General features: G+C 40.8%; 1 long non-coding RNA gene and 1 pseudogene across 2 annotated transcripts in view; one reads left to right on the top strand and one right to left on the bottom strand.

Annotated features, from left to right (window-relative positions):
• Window positions 1-18,617, top strand: part of LOC306643021 — a 657,668-nt gene that overhangs the window by 23,867 nt on the left and 615,184 nt on the right. The gene's annotated exons all lie outside the window — the stretch shown is intronic.
• LOC306642576 (protein FAM3C-like) lies at window positions 11,158-13,182 on the bottom strand (annotated as a pseudogene). The gene is made up of 2 exons: window positions 12,719-13,182; window positions 11,158-11,321 (listed from the first exon to the last, which is right to left on the bottom strand). The product of its transcript is annotated as a protein FAM3C-like (transcript).

The raw sequence follows: 18,617 nt of genomic DNA, 5'->3' as shown, positions 1-18,617 counted from the left end.
AGTTTTACAATATGGGATATAGAAGTATTTTTACACCTTCCCCCAAGAAGGAATGGAAGCTCTTGGCTTATCTGTTTCATGTTTCAGATATGATCTTAGATTATGCTACTTAATTTATATTAACCAAAGAATTATATATGGAAGTTTTATAAAATAATATTCAATAAAGAGGGTAAAAGATGGTTTCAAGATTGAGGTAGCTTCCCTAGATTTTGTCAAGAGACCCACTTAGGAAAAATTAAGTGTACATAAATTTTTTTTGAGATTCTAACTATTATTAACATTTACTAAATCTTCCAAACTGTTTTCCATATATAAGCTCAGATATATATATATATATATATATATATATATATATATATTTTGTACATACACAATTATATTATTCATTTTAAAGCTTGTAACATTGTTTTAGATTGCACACAATTAGTATTCTTTTACAAAATTACTTTTAATGTCGGTTTAGTGTCATATAGTTCATTTATCCAAAACCCTATTTGGGACATTTGGATTAGTTTTCCTACTTTAAAAACAAGGTTATTAAAGATATTCATACAACTATATCTTTATACATAGTGATTATCTTTCCATAGATCCCTTAAAATATAATTGCTAGATCAATGACATAAAGTGTAAGATTTTTAAATTCTTTACTGAATCACTATCCTGACAGATACTACCAATTCTAATATAATAGTTTAACTTATTTTAGAATAATAAGGCCATTACATATAAAACAAACAGGTCATCAGACTAATTTTCAATGTCTGTACTGAGTGCATTTTATAGCTTTGTAACTCAGCCTACTATTAGAGACAAAAATCAAATCATGTATTTGGTGGAAGTTGGACCTCTCTTCTTTTATTGTAATACCCTTTCAACTTAACAACATTGGCTTTAATAATAGGTAACGTTTGTTAATCTTTCTGGCCAAATATTTATTAAGTCACTTCTTATGGTTTAAATATTTGTACAATGCCAGGTCATTGTCTACAATTTAAGGTTGATAATGTTCTAGTTTATAGCAATCTCTTTCTACAATTAAAAAAAATAAAAGTAAAAAGGGGGAAACATACCTATGTAAACCCACTTAATTTAAAAAATTTTGTCTAAAAATTATGATAGTTTCACCACTGCTGAGTGACAAATGAAGCAATAGAATGCACCAGATTTTAAAATAAGATCTTAAATCTCCAACCACAATATTTATATGCAGCTCTTTGAGCTTTCAGGTAAGTGAAATATATAGGAAATCTGTTAGGCCCATTTTCCAGATCCACCTTTAGTATATCCAACAATATGGACTGGATAATCAATTCCAATATTTACTGATAATGTTTATATGATGGAAGGTTTTGAAGATATTCACATTACACCCATCCATGTGACTGGATTTGACTATGCTGGTTGTGATGGAAACTTATCTTTATGCTGGTCTCATGATAGACTCTCTGACTGTCTAGATGTAACCTTTAAGAAAAAGATATCAGGAATACCTAGGCCAGCCAATTATACTTAGGGAACTTAGGATTGTATGTTCAAACAGTTATTGTAATGGGATTTTCTTATATAGGTCAGATATTTCTATGAGATATCCACCAATATCTTACTGCCTTAATTGTTCTGTGATAGAATCTGGCACCTTTCCTAAATGGATAAAATATTCAAATGTCTTGCCAAGGCTACATATTATCTCTAAAGGTGATGGATATGTTTTTTGGTTGACTTTAAAAAAATTGATGAAAGACAGTTATAACAAAATTTTTTCCTTTAGAAAATACAAAGCCAACAAGGCCTAATGTGGCAACATTGCCAATAAATGTTTCACTTTTAATTCTTCTTGTAAAGAATTTACAAGGAAACTTATTTAATCTAAACCCTTTATGCTATGGAAGATCTAAGGGACTAGGCAAATAATTAGGCTGTTTAAAAATATTTTCTGTATACAAAATAAGATTAAATATACAATCATTCTTATTTTTGAAATTCCATGTAATTAGGACTATTCCCTATTATTTGGATATTACTTTGCACTACTGGTAATCATGTAATAAAGACCAAATTGAAATATAGCAAACTGATTGATACTACACTAGAAAAAAGGATAATTCACATCTATATTCTAGCATTTCTTTGATGATAATTTGGTTCATATATATTTTAATGTATTCTAGGTTTCTATCTGTTCCCACATTCATTATATCTAGGGGCATGATTCCTTCTTTTAGATGCTATGGCCCCTGAAAGTTAAGTATTAATAGAATGATTGAGATTAAATTAAATGCTTTTACAGCTACTATTTCAAATATCAGGGATGAGCCTTTTGCTCTCAAATTTAAACAAAGGCTTAAATGCCATAATGACTGTAAGCATATGTGTTGTTGCAACTAAATATCATACTTCCCAATGGGACTAAGAGATAAATAAGAATCATCTAATGGACATTTGGCATAGCAGTAATAATTGCCTGGGTTTTGTAAAATTGCATCACCACATGCAGGATATTCAAAAGATAGAATTGATCTCATGGACTCTATGTTCCTTGTAGATCAGATATTTCCTGAATTGAATGGTGTTGGAATGATATGTTTGCTACTAATTCTTTTTGTGTCATGATAATAAGTTACAATACCCTCAGAACCAAGACCTGGGACCTTGGAGCAGCCCTCCAAACCAACAACTGGACCTTGGAACTGCTCTCAGAACCAGGATCTGGAGCCTCAAGATAACTGCCCTTTATTTGCATTTTAAAATATTAAAAGGGTGGAGATGTGGGGAGCCATCCTTATTTTGCAGAATCAGACTAGGTTGAGCCATGGGATGCAAAGGCCTGGCTTCTAGGAACTGCCAGGAAGCATGTGGTACTGCATGGAAGTGGTTCCCTGTCTCCTTCTGGAATTTTCCCTCTAAGACAATGGCTTCCCTAACTCCACCCTGTCCTGTCCATCACAGAAGAAACTCCTCCCAGTTCTTGCTCCCTTCACCTGTATATTATAAATAAAGGAGAGTTGGGTGACTCCATGTTGATGTAAGAGGCCAGAGCTGGTATGGCCAGACCCATCATGTCCCCTCTCATAAGAAAAGAGTATTGGCTCTTGTGTGTTCATTGAGTAGATAACTTTTTTGGGTAATATAAAAACTGCCAACATCTCCTCTGGCAGTTCACCCTTTTCTCCTCCACATGGAACGTGGCAGAGAGGACCCCCACACTGCAGATTCAATCTAGATCAAAGAATGGAATATTCAGCCCTCAAAACCTCTTTGGAAGGAACTTTTAACTGTTATTTTATCCACCCCAATGGCAGTAAAGGCTACAGAGATGGGTTCCAATTCATTATACCAGGCTCAAGCCTGGAATCATGGATTGGGAGTGCATTCTAGACCCTGCTGCACCTCTTAACCTGACCATCTGGAGGGAGGAAGCCCTGGAGAAACTTGAGTATCAGAAGGACAACAGCCCTGCTCTAGTCACTCTGGAAGCTAACCAGCCTGCACACAGCCAAAGCTTGAGGAAACTACAGGTCTGCTTAGTGTCGGGGGTTGGCTGATCAACGCTTGGTGGAAGATAAACTTATCCCAGGCAAAAAAACCCTTTCATCCTCTAAGATAGTTTTTATACTGGAGTGCAGTGCCAGCCCTTACTTCTAGCCATATGTAATAGTTCTCTGGTTTTTGCTACAGGTCTACTTTTGGTAAAAAAAAAAAACAAACAAACAAAAAAAAAAAAACTTTTTTTTAACCTTGCTTATGTAGGTTTCCTAGGGTTTGTTTGGTGCTACTAGTTTGACTTTGTTAACTTACACTGCTTAACCTACACTAACCCAAATGTTGGTCTATCACTTGGTTTGGTTTCCTTTTTAGTCTTAGGGGGCTCTATCCCACTCCTGCCCCAATGATGGAAATCATGTAAACCATGTGTTGAATCAATTTATAATAATCAAGGGGTGATAAAAAATACATATTTAGGACCTGCCTCACCAGACAGATGCTATAATTGAATGACTATTTGTCTCTGGAAAAGACCTAGGGATCCCCTTGTATGAGGATCTAGGACCAAGGAGAAAGAGGTTCCTTGGTAAAGGAGTTGATCTAGGAGGTCAGAAAACTTGGGGTGAAGATGACTGGCCACCCCAGTGGATTATTGTCACTTATGGTCCTGCTACTTGGGCACAGGATGGCAGTTGGGGCTATAGAACACCTATTTACATGCTACACAAGATTCTTCACCTACAAGCTGTACTGGAAATTATTACTAATCAGACTGCCACAGTCTTTGACCTCCTAGCCACATGACAGATGCAAGCAGCTATCTATCAAAACTGCTTGACATTAGATTACCTAATGGTTGAGGAAGGGGGAGTATGTGGAAAGTTCAACAGTTCAGACTGTTGCATCCAAATAGATGACAATGGACAGGCAGTTCAATACATAGCCAAGAATAAAAGAAAACTAGTGCATGTGCCAGTTCAAACCTGGAAAAGCATTAAAGCTTGAAATCCAAGCTCACTATTTGGAGTATGGTTTTCAACCCTAGGAAGATTTAAAAGCTTAATTGGTATAGTGGGTGTTCTTATATTAACTTGTTACTCCCATGTTTGGCTCTCCTGTGCATTAAAACTATTGGATCCACTATAGAAGCAGCTATTGAAAGAAGGACAACAACCAAGGTTTTGGCAGTATATAAGGTTTTCAGCCAAGGAGATGGTAATGATGCTCTTTAATTTAAAATATTAAATTATGGGAGGCATCATTAAAGGGGAGAATTGTAGTGGCACACCCTCCTCCACCAAAGAATTAAGTTTCTCCAGAGACCCTCACCATAACTGTTCTTATTAATAAAATATCAGCAAAAATTTCTGCAGAAGAGCTCAAATGTGGCCCAACTTCCTATTTCTTGCTGCTCTGTCTTGTGAGAGCTAAGTTTGGCCAGGAAATTCATGGTGTTACTGAAGCCAGAATTGAGGACAGGCAGTTAGTGTAGAATAGGGAATCTGGTTAGGTTGAGGAGTGGAGGCCATAAGTCTGGGAGGTTGTAGACCACCCCTGGGAGATTGGAATGTCAGTGTCTCCAGAGCCCTTTTGATCACCAAAGTTACCTGCCTATACTACCCCTCCCAAAGAGTTGCAGGCCAGGAATTGCTAATTAATGTCCCCTGGGTCCCTACCTCCATTGGCCCTTCCCTTGCCCACCTGCCTCTCAATTTTTGCCATCTCACCAGCATATCCTGCTTAGTCACATAGACATGAAGGAGAAAGATAAGGGGGGATAGAACAGGAGAACAAAGGAGACCCTAATCTATAAAAAATGCAGGGCATGCTCACTTCTTGAGATTCTAGAACATCAACCATGGCCCCCTTCTCCCTCCTTGGAGAAGTCTGTGTTTACTACCTTTAAATAAAACCTGCTTAATATGCTTGCCTTGGCGTGCTTCTCTGGTATCAAGTTCAACATCTGAGAAAGCAGAACTTGTCACCAATAAATGGCGGTATAATTACTCCTGCTTTTGTGGTAACGTGTAAAAATCTCTTCAGAGGGCATTGTGGTTGGATGCCAGGTTTGCAGGAAAAAAAAAAAAAGCTTGTAAAAAGCTCTGACTAATCTAAAATTTTATGTAGACTTCTGCAAAAATGTAAACCTCCAAGCCCCCTCCCCCACTGGTATAAAGTCAAAAGAATTTCTAGACTCTGGATTCAGAGGAAATTTTAAGTACAAGTCATTCTGAACCAGCTGCAGCCAACAAAACTCCTTCCTGCTAATTCCTCAGGTGTTCAGCCTCATTTGTCCTACATCACCAGAGGCCTCCCAAGTGAAGGCTGGGCATTATGAAGCCCAGACTGCACTACATAAAATTCCTGGGGATGCCTGGTTAATGAGCTGCCTGCAGTTCCCAGAGGCCTCCACAGTGAGGTCTTCAGTACCAAGGGAAGCATATGGCCTAGAGTTCTCACGGCCCTTGCAGTAGGTGCGTGCAGGAAATTTACCGGACTACATTACCCAGAATCTTCAGGGGAAACTTCATCTTCCAGGACCTGCAGTAGTAGTGAGGGTTGCTGGGTAGAGAACTGAACTACACTATCTAGAACTATTGGAAGTACCCAAGTGCCTGTGTGACCTCCAACTCTCAGAGCCCTCCACAGTGAAGGCTGTGGTGGCAGAAGGCAAGACTACTACCCAGAATCCGTGGGGGCCTGCAGCTCCCAGACACCTTCCCGTTGAGGGTACATGAGTAGGCTTTGTGTTGTCCAAACTCCTCAGGGGTGCTCAGGCAGGCTTGTGGTGTGCACAACCCAGGAGCCTCGATGGTGAGGTCCACTTAGGTAGGATGGATGCACTGCCCAGAATAATCAACGGCCCACACTCTCAGAGACCTGAGGTCAGGGCCGCCTGAGTAGAACTGACTACAATACTCAGAATTCCTGAGGACTCAGAGCTCTTAGTAGCCACTGTAGTGTGGAACTTAGCACCAGGCTACAATTCCATGATCCTTGGGGGCCTGTAGCTCCCAGAATCCTCTGTAGTGAGGGCCGAATGGGCAGAAAACCAGAGTGTCCAGAATCCTTAGGGGTGCCTGGATGACTGTGTAGCCTGCTCACAGAGACCTCTGCCGTGGGGCTGCATTGTGGAATACTGGACTACACTACCCAGAATCCTGGGTGTATGAGGGTGAAAGTACTCCTTGCAGCTCCCGTATTCTTCTGGGGTGAGGGCTGTATGTGTAGAACACCAGACCCCACTGCCAGGGTCCTCCAGGATTCCTGGGCCTGCATGTGGCACATGGCTCCCATGGTCCTGCAGGGCAACGGCTGTGTGGGCAGAGCACCAGATTACACTGTCCAGAATCCCTGGGAACTCTGAAGGAATGGGTAGCCTGCAGCTCCCAGAGGCATCTCTGGTGAGAGTTGGGCAGGCAGGACAGACTGAATTATCTAGAATGCTCCAGGGTAGGTGGGTGCAGCCTGCAGCTCCCAGAGGCTACTGGGGGCTTGGTCTGAGCTCAGGTTCTCCTAACCCCCTGCAGGGGTCACCATGAGCTGGGCTTGACAGATTTTCTTAAAATCCATCATTCTAAAATGAGGCAGTCCCTGTCTAAGTCACTCGGTCTCAAAGACTACACTTCCCAGAGGCCTCTCTGGTGGTCCATTTCTGGCCTTCTGCTCTTGGGTGCAAGAGTGAAGCCTCCAGGGGCTCTCTCCTGCTGTGCAAGTCTGCGCCTCTGCCTGCCTGGTGTCTAACTGCAGCAGCACTTGATCTGGCGGGGTGCAGAGGCTGGGGTCTCAGGGAGGTGTTCTCCTGGACTCCCTTTTCTCCTCATGGGTCATGTCTCTAGGGACGCCTGGGGCTCCTCCTCCTCAGAGCAGCCAAAGGGAGACACCTGGCTTGGGGACACTGTGGGCATGTCTCTAGGGATGCCTGGGGTTCCTCCTCCTCAGAGCAGCCTGAGGGAGACACCTGGCCTGGGGACACTGTGGGCATGTCTCTAGGGATGCCTGGGGCTCCTTTCCTCAGAGCAGCCTGAGGGAGACACCTGGCCTGGGGACACTGTGGGCCATGTCTCTAGGGATGCCTGGGGCTCCCTTCTCCTCAGAGCAGCCTGAAGTAGACACCTGGCTTGGGGACACTGTGGGTCATTGTCTCTAGGGATGCCTGGGGCTCCTCCTCAGAGCAGCCTGAGGGACACACCTGGCTTGGGGACCCTCATGGGTCATGTCTCTAGGGACACCTGTGGTTCCCTTCTCAGAGTAGCCTGAGGGAGACACCTGCCTTGGGGACTCTTTTGGGTCAAGTCTTTAGGGATACCTGGAGTGCCCTTCTCCTCAGACCAGTCTCAGGGAGACGCCCTAGAAACTTCTGGATGTGACAAAAAGGTGGGAGGGTTAGGAGAGAGCCCCATCCTGGACCTGAGACCTGAGGACACCCAGGTTGTGAACCCCGTTTCTCCTTCACTTTTTCATCCAGGTTCACTGTGCAGTAGTTCTTCTTTCTCAGACTGTGACCTGGCAGGGAGGAAGGAGGAACACTGAGGGAGGGTCCTGAGCTTGAGGGGAGGGGGCCCCAGCACACCCCCTTACTTGTTTTCTTGATGTTTTAATGGTTCATTTTCTCTTGCAGTGTTAAAGTAGAAGAAAAAATAATGAAAATTGAAGAGTAAGTGTGTTAAGCCCACAAAGTTATTTAAGTAAAAGTATTACTTCTAACACAGTCAGAATTTATTAAAAATTTATTTCAAGTCTTTCATGAGTCTAATCTCAGCACCACATTTTTCTTTGGTTGATAAAGTCAGAGTATAATTTGCAGTACATGTATATTTTCCCTCTTGTAAAATATTTTTATTAGAAGATTTTAGTTATATTTAATATATACATAGTATATATATGTATACTTAAGTGGGGTCCCTTTATATGAGTACATGCATGGAATATAATTTGCTCCATTTCATCCCCATTTCTTCTACTTTGTTTTCTTCCTCTCTCCTTCCCCTGTCCTCTACTGGTCTTCATATTATGTATTTTTTGTTTTAGTAAATTGGTGATTTATGGATATGCATGAAGGTAGAATTCACTGTGATCTATTCATATATGCACATAGCATCATTTGGTCAGTTTTCTTCCTCAGTTCCTCCCTTTCCCATCCATCCTTTCTCCTTCTCCTCTATCCCCTTTATCTACTCCACTAACCTCTCTTATACCTTCATGGCACCATACCCTTTTTATATTTTCTTATTTCTCTCTAGTTACTGCATATGAGATCAAACATTTGACATCTGACTCTCTGAGTCTGGCTTATTTCACTTAGCATGATATTCTCCAGTTCCATCCAGTTAGCAGCAAATGCTGCGATTTCACTCTTTATGACCAAGAAAACGGCATTGTGTACACACCACATTTTCTTTATCCATTCCTTTGTTGAACCTGGGCTGGTTCCATGATGTGGCTATGGTGAATTGTGCTGCTACAATAATGATGTGACCATATCACTATAGTATGCTGATTTTAGTTCTCTTGGATAAATACCAAGAAGTGAGATAGCTAGGTGATTCCATTCCTAGTGTTTTGAGGAACCTCCACACTGCTTTCCAGAGTAGTTGCACTAGTCTGCAGTCCCACCAACAATATGTGAGTGTACCTTTCCCTTACACCTTCCCCAGCACTCATTATTTGTAATTTTGATGTTTGCCATTCTAACAGGAGTGTGATGAAATTGCAGCATAGTTTTGGTTTGCATTTCCCTGATTGGCAGGGATGTTGAACAATTTTTCCTATATTTGTTGTCTGTTTCTATTTATACTTTTGAGAAGTGTCTGTTTAGTTCTTTTTACCCATTTATTGGGTTACTAATTTTGTTGTTGTTAAATGTTTGAGGTTCTTTACCTATTCTGGGTATTAATCCCTTGTTGGAAGAGTAACTGGCAAAGATTTTATCCCATTCTGAAGGTCTCTTTTTATGCTCCTGTTTCCTTTGCTGTGCAGAAGCTTTATAATTTGAAGCCTTCACTCTTACCGAGTCTCTGTTTTATTTTTTAACCTGTGTGGGTCTTGTTAAGAAAGTCAGTGCCTGTGCCAATACATTGGAAAGTCAGTTTTCTGTGAGCCCAATCTAGCTTTTCACTAACTTACACCTTCATTTTAGAAGACCTTTATGTTGAGTCGATTGATCTATAACAAATGGGACTTTATATTTTAGTTTTTTTAAAACAAGATGTACTTATTTTCATTATTAAAAAACTGCAACATTTATTGTACAATCCCTGGAAGTGTAAAATAGCTATTCTTTTAACTTACAGAATTGAGGGAAGTATTTTAAATGTCAAAATATCATGGTGAATGTGATTGATATATAAGCACCAAAAATCTAAAAAGTTTCCAAAATTTATTTAAACACACAAGGTGCATTTACTTATGAATTACATTCAGTTGGAGGGAAGAAATAGTATCCCGAAGGTTATCAATAGTTATGAAATATCCAGAAGACATTCAACTTACAGAAAAATAACAAATACTGCTTATAGATTGTTTTTATACACAATAGCTAAAATTTAAATTCAAAATTTAAGTGCTGTCTTATACTGTGAAAGGCAGTTTGATAATTGAATTTGTTTATGTTCCAGTTTAAGATACTTCATACATAATAGGTATTTAATGCCCTAGAATAATTCAAGCAAAATAAAGTAAAACTAAGTAATTTAGTAAACATCTTAAGGAAAAAGTTAGATATCCTGTATTTTTATGTAACACTTGGAAAAAAGTCATTTTAGGTCAAATAAAATTATTAAAAAAAATGTTATCAGTCTACTGAGTAGTCAGGACTTTTCTAAATATGCCATTGTAGCTTTGGGCAATAATTGCCATTATGAAGTTAGGTGAAGTAAATATAAAATTAATTTCTCAGTTTATGAATCCAAAGTGTCATGATACTAAACATGCCCCTTTTCAAACCACTTGGTAAATGCCAATAACAAAGAAAATATATACCTGTTTTGCTCTAAATATACTGTTTTAGCTGTCCTAAGTGACCTAATTAGGTCAGGGAGGGGACTTGGCCTGCTTCCCCAGGTTTGTGGAGTTTCCACCTTCAGATTCACTCTAAATAGCTTATATGAGATCAAGTTTTTGACATCACTAACACAAATTTCAGAAAGCATGACCCTGAAGACCGCCTACATTTACATATTGACTTTTTGCTGTGTGCATTAAAGAATTTGTTGTGCTTTTCACAAATCTGGTACAAGTTTTCACATCCAACATTTTATTTCTTGGTTTCTTTGGAAGGGAAAATAAAGAATAAGAGTTACATCAGGAGAAATGGACTATAAGGTGACATTTCTCACACAACTAGCCAAATCTCTTTTGACTTTAAAAGATAATGTTATCACAAGGCCAGACACATACCTATACATATATTTATAAACAAATCCCCTCCAAAAAGGCCATATTATTCCATGATCAATTTTCACAGTGACCACATATATATCGAGGTTTTTCACAATCTGATCAGTAACCCACTGAGTATGCTTTTAGAATTGATGTGTGTTATTATTATAGCAGTCTAAACATTGTACTTCTAAGGAAATGTTCAGATTTTTGCCCATAAGGACTACTTACAAAGCTATTTACAGTAGCAAGGAATAATCCTGATGTCGCACACCAAGATGACTGCATGCTCTTACAATATTCACTGGTAGTTTGTTCTTTGAGTGTCTCATTAATATTGAAAGTGCACTTCCTTCAGTTTTCTCCATATTTCCTTCAGTCTTGTTTCTGGGGCATGCATCCTTCCATTTCTACAACTTCAGACCATGTTTATTTGTATTCTTATTGTTCTTTATGTGCTTTTTAAAGGGGTTTTTTAATTTAAAAAACAATTTTTATTTTTTTATTGTAAACAAATGGGATACATGTTTCTCTGTTTGTACATGGAGTCAAGGCATACCATTTGTGTAATCATAAATTTACATAGGATAATGTTGTTTGATTCATTCTGTTCTTTTTTCCCTCCTCCCCACCCCTCCCACCCTCCCACCCCTCTTTTCTCTCTATACAGTCCTTCCTTCCTCCATTCTTGCCAACCTCCTTAACTCTAACCCTAAACCTAATCCTAACCCTAATGCTAACCCCTCCCACCCCCCATTATATGTCCTCATCTGCTTATCAGCGAGATCATTCCTCCTTTAGTTTTTTGAGATTGGCTTATCTCACTTAGCATGATATTCTCCAATTTCATCCATTTGCCTGCAAATGCCATAGTTTATCATTCTTTATGACTGAGTAATATTCCATTGTATATATATGCCACAGTTTCTTTATCCATTCATCAATTGAAGGACATCTAGGTTGGTTGCACAATCTGGTTATGGTGAATTGAGCAGCAATGAACATTGATGTGGCTGTATCTCTGTAGTATGCTGATTTTAAGTCCTTTGGGTATAGGCCAAGGAGTGGGATAGATGGGTCAAATGGTGGGTCCATTCCAAGCTTTCTGAGGAATCTCCATACTGCATTCCAGAGTGGCTGCACTAATTTGCAGTTCCACCAGCAATGTATGAGTGTACCTTTTCCCCCACATCCTTGCCAACACCTATTATTGCTTGTGTTCTTGATAATCGCCACTCTAATTGGGGTGAGATGGAATCTTAGGGTAGTTTTGATTTGCATTTCTCTTCTTACTAGAGATGTTGAACATTTTTTCATATATCTGTTGATTGCTTGTAGATCTTCTTCAGTGAAGTGTCTGTTCATTTCCTTAGCCCATTTGTTGATTGGGTTATTTGTATTCTTGGTGTAGAGTTTTTTGAGTTCTTTATAGATTCTGGAAATTAGCACTCTATCTGAAGTATGAGTGGCAAAGATATTCTCCCACTCTGTAGGCTCTCTCTTCGCATTGCTGATAGTTTCCTTTGCTGAGAGAAAGCTTTTTAGTTTGAATCTATCCCAGTTGTTGATTCTTGCTTTTATTTCTTGTGCTCTGGGAGTCCTGTTAAGGAAGTCTGATCCTAAGCCAACAAGTTGAAGGTTTGGACCTACTTTTTCTTCTATAAGATGCAGGGTCTCTGGTCTGATTCCAAGGTCCTTGATCCATTGTGAGTTGAGTTTTGTGCAGGGTGAGAGATAGGGGTTTAATTTCATTCTGTTGCCTATGGATTTCCAGTTTTCCCAGCACCATTTGTTGAAGAGGCTATCTTTTCTCCATTGCATATTTTTGGCCCCTTAAAGGGTTTTTTTTTGTCTCAATGCCCTTCCCCCAACAGAAGACCCAGTTGTCTCTAAATCTAGACTAATTATAGTTGTGCTGCCCAATTCAGCAGTGAGCCATCCTGCCTCATCATAGAATTTGGTGGCTCCATCATCATATGTTCCCATTACGACTATTGTTCTATCCTGTATGGCCTTCAGAAACTCAGTAAGTGGTGCCCCAGCTCCTCCCCACGTGTCAAAATACTTAGTGTCTAATACTTCTTCTGTTTCCCATTTGCCAAGGCAAGTTGATCCCTCTTTCGACATTATTCTTCATACCACTTGCAGGTGTGTCCAATGCTGATCTTGCAAAGAGATTTCCTAAGCGTGTATCAATTTTTATTTCAAATACTTGAGAAATAAAAAAAACAAAAACAAAAATCAAACAAAAAAAACAAAAGCCAGTAAAAACACTGCCACGGCTACCAACTTTGCAGCACCTGCTACCCTCATGTTTAGTTTTTCCGCCTTTGAAACTTTTGATTAAATGTGCTCCTGCAGCGCCCGCCTTCTGGCCTCCCTGCACTCAGTCCCCCCGGAGGCCTACAGGAGTTGCCTCCTGCGCTCACCTCAGCTTCCTCCAGGACTCCTCTCCGGGCCTCCTCCCACAATTCCCCTGCCGCTATCAATCTATATTTTAGTTTTTAAGAGCTCTGCAGTTCTGCTAAATGATTCATTGTCCATGAGCATTGAAGTGCTTTAAAATGATGATGAAGGTAGAATAAAAAAGGAAATGAGCTTTATAACAACAATATATCTTCTCTTTCTCTCTCTGTCTTGCTCACTATCTCTCTCTCCCTCAGTACTGAGAATTGAACCCAGGACTTTCCACATCCTAGGTAAGCTCTCCACCACTGAACATTCCCAATTCTTTTTTGAGACACAGTCTTGCTAGGTTGCCCAGGTTGGCCTCAATCCTCCTTCCTCAGCCTCCCTAGTAGCTGTTATTACAGGCTTCAGCCAGCATGCCTGGCTCCTGTCCTCTTAGCATTATGTAATGAACACCTGCCACTGTCATGGCACTTTCAGGTCAGCAGATAAAAAGCAGGTAGTGGTGGTGGATGGCCCAGGGAACTACTGACCCCGGGTTCAGGGCAGCTGCTGGTGATTAGTGGGATAGTGGGTGGCTGTCAGGCATGTTTTGGCTCCACCCAGCACCAGCTCCTTTCCTTGGGTGGGATATCATGATGGAAGGCTGAAGGTTGAGGGGCTCGGAGATAAAGATCATCAAGACTGCTGCTCCTCACTATCTGTGGTGCCTCTTACCCTCCACCAGACACCCCTCCCCCTACAGACCTGCCTCCAGGCCCTGCCCCTCAAGGACCTGTTCCTTCTCCGACCCCTGCCCTCCTCCAGGCGCACCCTCCTCCAGGCCCACCTCTTCTGACCTGCCCCCACAATCCTCCTCCAGGCCCACCTCTTCCGTCCTTCCCCTCTCACCCTCCTCCAGGCCCACCTCTTCCGACCTGCCCCCCCACCCTCCTCCAGGCCCACCTCTTCCGACCTGCCCCTCCCACCCTCCTCCAGGCCCACCTCTTCCGACCTGCCCCCCCCACCCTCCTCCAGGCCCACCTCTTCTGAGCTGCCCCTCCCACCCTCCTCCAGGCCCACCTCTTCCGACCTGACCCTCCCACCCTCCTCCAGGCCCACTCTTCCGACCTGCCCCCACCATCCTCCTCCAGGCCCACCTCTTCCGACCTGCCCCCCCACCCTCCTCCAGGCCCACCTCTTCCGACCTGCCCCCCCCACCCTCCTCCAGGCCCACCTCTTCCGAGCTGCCCCCCCCACCCTCCTCCAGGCCCACCTCTTCCGACCTGACCCTCCCACCCTCCTCCAGGCCCACTCTTCCGACCTGACCCTCCCACCCTCCTCCAGGCCCACTCTTCCGACCTGACCCTCCCACCCTCCTCCAGGCCCACCTCTTCCGACCTGCCCCCCCCACCCTCCTCCAGGCCCACCTCTTCCGTCCTTCCCCTCCCACCCTCCTCCAGGCCCACCTCTTCCGACCTTCCCCTCCCACCCTCCTCCAGGCCCACCTCTTCCAGGCCCACCTCCTCCAGGTCACCTTTTCTGACCCCACCTCTCCTCTAGGCTCGCCCCTTCTCTAGGCCCGCACTCCCTGCTGGGCTAGGATAAGCGGGCTGTCACCTTCAGTGAGCTGATTGGTAGTATGTTTGTAATGGTACACAAAACTATTTGTTGTACAAATATTGACACCCTACATTGAATGAAATACCTTGATTGTATTAGGGTTTGATATACTAAAAACTGAATTTAGGAAAGTCACCTCTTTCTCTTCCTCTAGATCATGAACATTTGAAATAAAATCAGAATTTGTTAAAGGTCAGGTAACACTTAGCTGTGAGCCCTGGTGATCCTGGGGTCTTTTCCAGTGGGAAAAGCAAAAGTCCAAGCTTTTCTATGCTAATTGAGTGATTTGTAATTTCCTTATTTTAGTGTCATTTTTCATTATCTGTATTTATAAGAAAATCCCCCATGTTTTCCCAGTTCCCAGTTCTGTGTAGTAGGTTCCTATTCAACTTTTAATTTTTCCTCTTTTTGGTTTTCTACAAAATTTTTTATCCTGTGAACTTCGGGTGTCTTTCCTCAGCAGTATTTTAAAAATATACTTCTAGCTTACTTTGTTTTTGATTGAGAGAATTGTCTTGTTTGAAATTTCTCATGGTAAATTGAATAATTTTAATTAATTTCTGCTTATTAAGATGTCTTTGGGAGCTGGATATGCAGCTCAGTGGCAAGAGCACTTTGGTTGGATCCCAACACCTGCCTACCCTACCCCTCATGCAGAAGATGTCTTTGATAGAGCCCGAGCATCAGAAGTACCCAGAAGTATCATTTTAAAAGATTATGTATTTACATATATGCACATACACCACAATACACTTCTTCCAAATTTAGGTCAAATGACTCTAAGCAAAATTTTCAAATCAGTTTTAGATGATAGAAACAGAATGGTAATATTTTTAATGCCAACTATTGATATTGCATACTTAAAACTGCTGTAGATGAAATTTCTTCAGGACTCAAATCATTAAAGTATATGAGACCCATCCTAGCTGCTTTTTGTAAGTCTAGACATTTACTAAAAGTAAACTTTTTAAACAGACATGTTTTTTCTACTTTTCAAATTTAGGAAGCATATACATGTGTCTTATTAAAGCTGTTCATCAAAAAGTATACCTTATTCCTTGCAAGCAAGTGGACGGGCCTTCTGATGAGCATGATGCTTCATATATTTTCAGGAATAATTGTTGAAGAACTCTATTAAGTCTTCTTTGTTCAAACTATCGTTTAAAATATACCAACATGCTTTTGATTTCAGAAATTTGAATTTTTTCTTTTGAGATTATGTATTTATTAGTACTTGGGGTTATTTAATGTGGGAAGTACCATGATTACATTTTATCCTAATGTCAGTGCCCCTATGTGTTTATAAGATCACTTTTAGAATGGAGTTGAGTACATCTTATATTTGTTGGGTCATTAGAAAAGTACATACACTTTTTACCCTATTTCAAAGGGTTTTCATATTTGAATTAGTGGAAGCAGAGATTAGACATATTACTATTATGAGCTGAACAAAGTACAGACTTAGTTTAATCATTTTGAGGAGGCTGACATAATGTCTTCTGCCCTGTTCTACACCTGCCATGGTTGTCTGTGATCAGATGTCTGACCTGGAGAATTTTTTGACACTGGAGACTGAACCCAAGGTCTTGCACATGGTAGGCAAGTACTTAGCTACATACATCCCCAGCCCTTTCTAAAATTTTGTTTTGAGGAAGAGTCTTGCTAAATTGCCCAAGGAGCCCTCAAATTTGCAATCCTCCTGCCTTAGTCTCTCAAGTAGCTGAGATTACAGATGTATGTCAAAGTGTCTGACTTGTTCTGAAGGATTTTGATGTTAGGATCATATGTTTCCAACATATTCATAATTCCCCAAGATAGACTATATTCATTTTTCTTGTCACTAGTCAATAAATCCTTCTTGTTGTTTTGATAGTCTGCTTAATGTGAGCATACTTTACAATGTGACACTGCTGTTCATGATGGTCTAGCTCTGCAAGCTGTGATCATTCATATTAGTAAGCAGTGTATTTTGATTTTGATAGTCTGAACTATGTTTCCAGTCAACATATTTCCTAGTAGTAGTGATTATTTATTTTATATTTGGTTATGCAAATAAGACAAATTCTTTTTCTTTTTTTTTTTTTTTTTGTGGTACTAAGGGTTGAACTCGGGGTCCCCTGCATGCTGGGCAAGCACTCTTCCACTAAGCCCTATAGATCCTTTAGTGATCATTAGTATCATGACAAGCTATAGTGAAAATAAAATCACTTAGGAATTCAACTAAATTTGGAAGCATTCAAGAGTTTGGGAATCCAGTTCTTAGTGGCTTCTAGAAGGTATAGTGTTTTCCTACATCACAGCAGCATCTAAGGTCACTCCTGGACAGAGCTGCCCCTGTGCTCCTCCTCACATCTCAGCACTTCCTGCAGGGCATCACGGAAGAGATGGATGCTGGTGTCCTTTTAAACTCTTCTGCTTGGGCGGCATCACTTATGGTGGTTGCAATTTCCATTTACCTTTTTCTTTTATTTGACTATTTGTCCCAAACAAATATTTGATTCTATTACTGCTAAAGAGTATGCATAGAAACAAAAAAAGACAAAGATTCTTTGGGATAAAGGATCCAAATTTGCAATGAGTCAATTTATCATTGTAACTTTTTTTTTTTCACTCTTTTGAGAAAATTTAGCTGTAATTTGAAATGGTGTCTAAAATGTTATTTTTTTCTCTAAAGTGATCAGGTTTTTAGAAGACTCAGGTCCTAGTGACAGCATAAAAAAAATAATAAGTTGCCGCTTGCCGCTGACCAGTGGGACAATCGACATGTAGTCTTCAGAAGTTCATGAAGCAACTTCCGCTTTATTCAGATAACACCCTCAATATATAAGCAGTCTCATGCATAAGCAATTGTAACCAGATATGTCCATCCAATCCTGTTAAAGGTCAAGCAATCATGAGCTCAAGATACAGGTAAGAAATATCTGTCCGCACGCTAGGCGGCTGAACTAATTATCATACAGCCAATGGTGAACGCTTCCTGTTTTTCTCAAGGTGCATTCAGCACGCCCTTTGGCTCTCTGCCAGTCGCCATCTTGGATGCATGTGGCGTAACCCTGGGCCCAGGGTCTCGCCTGCCACAATAAGTTTGCACATATGTTATTACTTCAACATAAAACATGTAAAACAGGCACATATCTTGAATAAAATATTTGAATTATTTAATTTTGTATCATAATAAATTTAATTTTGTGTTCATAATATAGAACTGAGTGTCAGCTACCTGTAATTAACTGTATAAATAATTAAACAAGTAGATGTTTGAAAAGTATAACCATGTCTTAAGGTTTTATTTGAGAGTAGTTTTAGCTTTATGCAGAATTTGCAAAGAAAATGCAGAGATTTTCCATGTAGCCTCCACCTGGTTTTCCCCTTGTTATGACTTACGTGCACTAACTCAGACGTGTTAACATCTTCGACGATTTGCCATGAACAACAAATACTGGTATGCGACTGCGAACTGAAGTCTCATTTCCTTTGGATTTTCGGTTCTGCCATTTCCTGTTCCTGGACTCCATCCAGGACCCTACAGGACATCATGTCTCCATAACTCCTCATAGGCTGACAATTTCTCTGACATTCCTTGTTCCAGTGACCTTGACAATGTTGAGGAAGACTGTTCTCCATGGGGGTTCCCTTGTTTTTCTCATATTTAGACTGGGATTGTGGGTCTGGGGGAAGCAGGTCACAGAGGTAGAGAGCTGCTCTGGTATCTCATGCCCTCAAGATGAATGTCCTTT

The sequence above is a fragment of the Sciurus vulgaris genome (assembly GCF_902686455.1).
Source record: "Sciurus vulgaris genome assembly, chromosome: 13".
NCBI classification, from domain to species: domain Eukaryota; kingdom Metazoa; phylum Chordata; class Mammalia; order Rodentia; family Sciuridae; genus Sciurus; species Sciurus vulgaris.
This window is presented reverse-complemented; position numbering and strand designations above follow the sequence as displayed.